Genomic DNA, 6,279 nt, shown 5'->3' on the forward strand with positions numbered 1-6,279 from the left:
CAACTCTCGAATCCCATCCACATTAGGCACACAAACTCGACCCTGCAACCACTATAACAAAAAAGGTTTTTAGTGGCAATTATTTAGTGGCAATAACTTAATTGTCGCTAATTTATTCTGTATAAGCCAATATTAGTGGCAATTGAATATTTGGCGAGAATAAGTACTTTTTATCAGCAATTAAAAACACTTGCCACTAAAACTTACGCCTTTTACTATAACTCTAACAATTCCAAGAGCGGGACCTGTTTTCACAATCTCTCCAAATTGTTTTTCATTTCCCTCCTTAATATTAATTAACTATTTTTTTTATCTTTTATTCATCAATATCCTAGAGGAATGACAAATGAAAATCAACCGAAACCCTAACACTCTACATTCATTTCTATTTACTGCTGGATCGGTTACTCTGGTATTTATCATTAACTTCATCTTCTTTCTCTTTTGATTACTACTTGAGAAAGATTCATTATATTTTTAATAAATTAATGAAGAACATCAAAAGAGTTTGAAGCTCTGTTGTTGAATAGCTATTCCACTTCTTCTTCTGCATCGTCAATCGAGAAACCGATGGGCATACTATTTTTCTAAAATTGAAGGAGCCAAAAGTTGCGCCTCTGAACTTAATGTCCCTTCTAATATTTTTGTTTTATGTATTCTGATAAATGGCAAATGTTTATTAGAGATTTTTTTAAATAATTTTCTGCATCGGGTGCTTTGCGAATTATTATTATTGATTTTCTACAGAATTTATTTTTCTTTGATTTTATAGTCACGTTCTTTTGGCTGTAAAATTCATTCTCATGAGAATGAAATTTTCTCTTGGAATATTGCAGATCTGGAAAAACAATATTGAGAAAATTTATCTAAAACTAGTAAGAAAGAATGCTTCAAAATGATAATGAATAGAAAGAACTTTGGATATATAATTTCTCTAAATAGTCTGAAAACTTTGATTGTTGCTAACTAAGTGTGCAGATTAACCATTAACCATGTGCAATTCCCCCAATTACTTTAGATGATATTTGTTTTAAGTTTGCAACCTGACTTTGGAAACTCGGCGTTCAAGTATTTTTATAAGTGTCGTTTTATTTGTTTTGCCCCAAAAAATTATTTTTCCCAGATATTTCTAACCTTAGTTTTGAAATCTTTCAAAAACTCAAATATTAGTCATTAGTTGCAATTCATGTTCCAAACGGTGGGAGTAAAATTTTAGCAAGATGGCTGAATTCTATATGTGTACTTTCATGTAATTCCTCTCGATGAAGTTAGACCTAAATTCTAGAAAGGACTTCAACATGGAATGTCTTCTCTCCAAGGATTTAAGTCGGGGCAAACTTATGCTATAATTGTTAATTATTGTTGTGACAATATCAGATAATTCAATCCATTGGATCTTACATCATACTAACAGAAGTAGATGCAAAGTTATGAAGCATGTTTAGAGGAAAATTTAGTTCATCTAGATTTGTCGAGAAGAGCTAGAGTCAGATTGTACTGAAAAACTCTGCAGTACAAACCTTATTCCTATTTCAAGTTGAAATAGTTGTTTAATTGTGGCATAATGACTTATTGCCTCATGCATATAAGCTTCATCATCCTTTTCTCCTTTTTGGTTGTAGCCTTTCATACTCATATTTTTCTTTTTAAGAATCATTCTGTTTAATATAGTTTTATTGCTTAATCCCATTCTTTTTTTTTACATTCTTTTATTTGCTTCATGCGAGAAGATAGTAATGACATTTCAAGACTAACCTTTGTTGCACTCTTGGTTGGTGTTATAGAGTATCATCTATTGTATTTTTATTTTTTATCTTAGCGACAAGGTGGGTGTGGCCCCTATTGAGGAAAAGATGCAGGAAGCGTGGCTTAGGTGACTTGGTCATGTGAGGAGGAGTAGCTCTCATGAGAGTTAACGACGAAAGATAGTAAGACAATTATTGTTGTGATTGGTGATATACTGTTTTATTTCCCTTCATGCACAGATAGATCAGAAACTATCACAAGATACTAGACAAGCTATTTGTAATGTAGTGCAAAAGCTAAATACTAATCTTCTTGTACTAAATTTTCATGAAACCTGAAAGCTTAAAAGATTTGTTTCCTATCCATGATGTTACTGTTGCTGCAATTGTTGGATAAGTTTCTGCTGCTGAGATTACTTAGTTCATCTTCAATGGAATTAGTTTTATTGTTAATTAGTCTTCTCATTCTCTTCAAGATTCTTATGTCTATATTATTAAGATGATGTTCCATAGAGAAAAATTAGTTTGTAACATCTAACTTGATTATCGGCACAGAGTTTGGGGAGATTTTCTTAAGCTTACATTGGAGGTAGGCTTATACATTAAAATATTTAACATACTTATCTGGTGCACTTGTCTCCTAAAGTGTTGATTTTTATAATAGGTTCTCGATGCAAATAGCTGCCAGGAACGAGCTACATAAACGTCATGAATGCCATTTCAAAGTAAAGATTCCTTCTTTTTTTAATTTAAATTTATATTGCTTATCTCTGTCATGCAACTTGCTATCTCTATAATATTCATGGTATAATAAGAGAAATATGTAGTAGTTAACTCCTTGATTTTAGTCATACTGCTAGTCTATTAGGATAGCGATGTTAACCAATTTCCACATGTTCCAGATTATTTGAAACTTCTAAATTCATTAATATGATTGGAACTATGATGTAATATGTTGGTGAATGCAATATGAGTTGCTTATTTTTCCTTTTCTTTTCTTTATCCACTTTTTTCATATTTTATTTCTACCTTGTTTTTATTCTATTATTCATCTTTTTCGTCCTTCTCGAGTTCGATCAATAGCATATACAGAATTGAGTTTGTCCAACATTCCCCAGTGATGTGAACAAAATTTTGGGTAACTAATTTTAAATAGCTATTTTTTCCCACGATCATATATTCGTATATGTATATTCTTCAGAGTCACTCCTTATTGGAATGTATCTTCTGATTCTAGTTATGAAGATTATTGTAACACCCCGCATATTCAGATTAGGTATGAATAAGTTAAATGAGTAGTAAGGTTATATTTTGGACATATTAAGTCCTATCGGGATGATTATGGGTGAAAATAGTAGTTTCAAAATCAAGAAGGAAAGTGAGGTGCATAAGATTTGACAAAATCGACCAAGTTTGCAAAAGGTTCGTATTCCAGTAGGTTTTGGTGAAAATGTGTAAGGAATTTAGGAAAACGCAAAGCATGAAAGTTGTAGGCTTTTGAAATAGCTTTCCAACAATATATTATGGAGCTCAAACGGATCTCTGTACAAAAGGTTATGTGCATTTTACAGAACAGTATATAATATGCGCGCCCGGTAGCGCGACCGCGCTAATTTTGAAGCAGTGTTACTGCCGTTTAGCGCGGTTAGTAGCGTGGACAGGTCTCCAGGTGCGCGAGCGCGCTCGTGGGGGGTCGTTTTAAAGCTATATTTCGTTCCCCACAACCCCAAAACATAAAAACTTGCTCTAGAAAGGGGAACTCTCAAAAACCTAACTCCTTGAGGGTCCTTCCACCACCCAAGGTAAGTTCTAATGGTGATTCTAAGTCAATTTAAATTTTCCAACATCTTATTAACATGGGTAAAACCTCAATATCATTAGATATACAATTAGGACATCATTGTTGAGAGAAGGAAGCTTAGAACTCGAATTTAAGAAGATTGAACGTCAAAAAAGGTAATGTCTTCACCCTCTAATTGGTTCTAGCATTGGTTTAATGATTATAAACTCTAGTTCATGAGATATGAGTTGATGGTTTTGATAGAAAAGCATGAACGGTGATAGGTTTGGGTTGTTGATTGGTTATTATTGGTTATGGGTGTTGATTACGTTATGGGTGATAAAGAATGATGTTGATTATAACCATTTGAGACTTTAGAATTTATCTAGAAGCAAGAGAATGGGTTATTGGGTGTAGAGACACCATTAATAAGGGCTATGAAGCTTTATGCCACCAAGTGTTTGATAAAATGCCTAAGTGATCAAAACATAAGTATTATTGCTAATATGGAATACCTTTGACTTGTATTTATATAGATTGAAGTTGAACGGATTGGCGAATGTTGTATTACGATCAAGAACAAGAAGTTAAGGTATGTGAGGCTAACTCTCTATGTTTGAGAATCTTAATGATTCTCCCTACATTACGTTTCTTTTACGACGTACCAATTACCTCAGAAGTATAGTTAAGACTAGTTCCTTGAATAGTTGTAGAACTCCTATTCTCTAGCTTCGTAACTCGTTCATGACTTTCATTCTGAACGTTGTGAGCTCAATTCGTATTCAATATAGAATTGGGCTTGATGTCCCTAAGTCTCAGTATAGCTGACTTAGCATGTCATAAACAGTTGAAGTTTCAGTGTTCATAACCAGTTCAAGAATACATGTCTCATTCTAGTCCTATTCAGTATTCCAGTATTATGTAACTCAGTATGATTCAATATTCCAGTATTATGTAACTTAGTATGATTCAGTATTCGAGTATAATGTAACTAAGTGTGATCCAGTATTCCAGTATCATATAACTCAGCGTGATTCAGTATTTCACTATTATGTATTGCAGTATGATTCTCAGTTCCTGATTTTAAATCCCTGAATGTTGAACACCTATATTTGGGCCTGAGGCCGCAGCTAATGCTTTATGCATCTTTGGGCCTGAGGCCGCAGTTTATGCTTTATGCATCTTTGGGCCTGAGGCCGCAGTTTATGCTTTATGCATTTTGGAACTGAGGTCGCAGTTATGCACACACACACACACACACACACACACACACACACACACACACACACACACACACACACACACACACACACACACACACACACACACACACACACACACACACACACACACACACACACACACACACACACACACACACACACACACACACACACACACACACACACACACACACACACACACACACACACACACACACACACACACACACACACACACACACACACACACACACACACACACACACACACACACACACACACACACACACACACACACACACACACACACACACACACACACACACACACACACACACCATCATTCAGAAGAGGGAGTATTCATATCCTTGCTTCCTTTGTTCAGTTCAATTATTAGTTATCATTTCAGTTATCAGTTATCATTTCAGTTTCAAGTTATCAGTTCAACTACTAGTTATCAGTTCAGTTACCAGTTATCAGTTATCATTTCAGTTTCAGTTTGAATAGTTATCATTTCAGTTATCAATTATAAATTCTCAATTATCAGCTTAGTTTCAATTTCAGCATTTATTATTCTTTCTTCCAGTTGCTTGATATACCAGTGCAATTCAAATGTACTGATGTCCCTTTTGCCTGGGGCTTGCATCTCACGATGCAGGTAATGATTTACAGGTTGATGATTCAGAGCACTAGGATTCTTGTACCAGCTATTTGGTGATCCCTAGTTTTTTCGGGGCATTATCATTACTACAGTCTTTAGTATTTTTAGACAGTCAATGTTTTCATTACTTCATTAGAGACTTCATAGACTAGAGTAACAGTTAGACAGAGTCATAGGCTTTTCATATTAAGCTATGTTGGCTACAAATATGTTTCAGAATTGTATTAGTATTTCCACTCTTTGATTTATATCATCCAGACTTTCAGTATATCAGCATGTGTTAGTTTATCTTCCGCATTCAGTATGTTATGATACCACATATTGATTCAGCTAGCCAGTTGGTTCGCTCGGTCATATATAGTCAGGCACCGATTGTCGTGTTACGTCCAGGCCTAGGTTCGGGGCGTGACAATTACGAGGATAGTCCAGTACCCAAGGTGAGAAAGATCAGAAGCACCAAAGCTACTATTACTTCTAGATCAACTCTATCAAGTACCAAAGCGGTAAGTAGAAAGGGAGTGAACATACATATGATAGGGGACTATGAGAAACTCAAAGTTGGAGGCATGGATACCTCTGAACCTCATTCACGTGGTATAGGAAAAAAATATGGAGAATCTTCCATCAAGGTATTTGAGTGCTTTACTCTGCTCCTAATTTTTTAAATATTTAATTAGTGTTTATGGTTTTAGTGAACTTGGCCTTGAAATCTAGAATAATTTCTATTAAAATGGTAGGAGGTCATTTTTATGCATTCTTGAACAAGTTGTATATAATAAGTATCATCTCAGCACTCCCTCGTTAACTTTTAAGTAGGAACTGCTAGGATTACTCTTTAATTGACCAAAAAAAAGCAAAACTGATTTGTAT

The 6,279-nt window shown here is 34.7% G+C and overlaps 1 long non-coding RNA gene across 5 annotated transcripts; it reads left to right on the forward strand.

The window, feature by feature from the left end:
- The first annotated feature begins 208 nt into the window (after positions 1–208).
- LOC107808919 (uncharacterized) lies at positions 209–5,679 on the forward strand. Of its 5 annotated transcripts, XR_012709341.1 has the most exons (5): positions 209–412; positions 1,820–1,928; positions 2,410–2,470; positions 4,062–4,117; positions 5,407–5,679. It is a non-coding gene; the product is annotated as an uncharacterized LOC107808919 (long non-coding RNA). The 5 variants fall into 5 exon arrangements; XR_012709337.1 differs by having other exon boundaries at positions 1,820–2,470; XR_012709340.1 differs by lacking the exon at positions 209–412 and having other exon boundaries at positions 419–1,928.
- The last annotated feature ends 600 nt before the right edge of the window (positions 5,680–6,279 follow it).

The sequence above is a fragment of the Nicotiana tabacum genome, chromosome 1 (assembly GCF_000715075.1).
Source record: "Nicotiana tabacum cultivar K326 chromosome 1, ASM71507v2, whole genome shotgun sequence".
In the NCBI taxonomy this organism is placed as follows: domain Eukaryota; kingdom Viridiplantae; phylum Streptophyta; class Magnoliopsida; order Solanales; family Solanaceae; genus Nicotiana; species Nicotiana tabacum.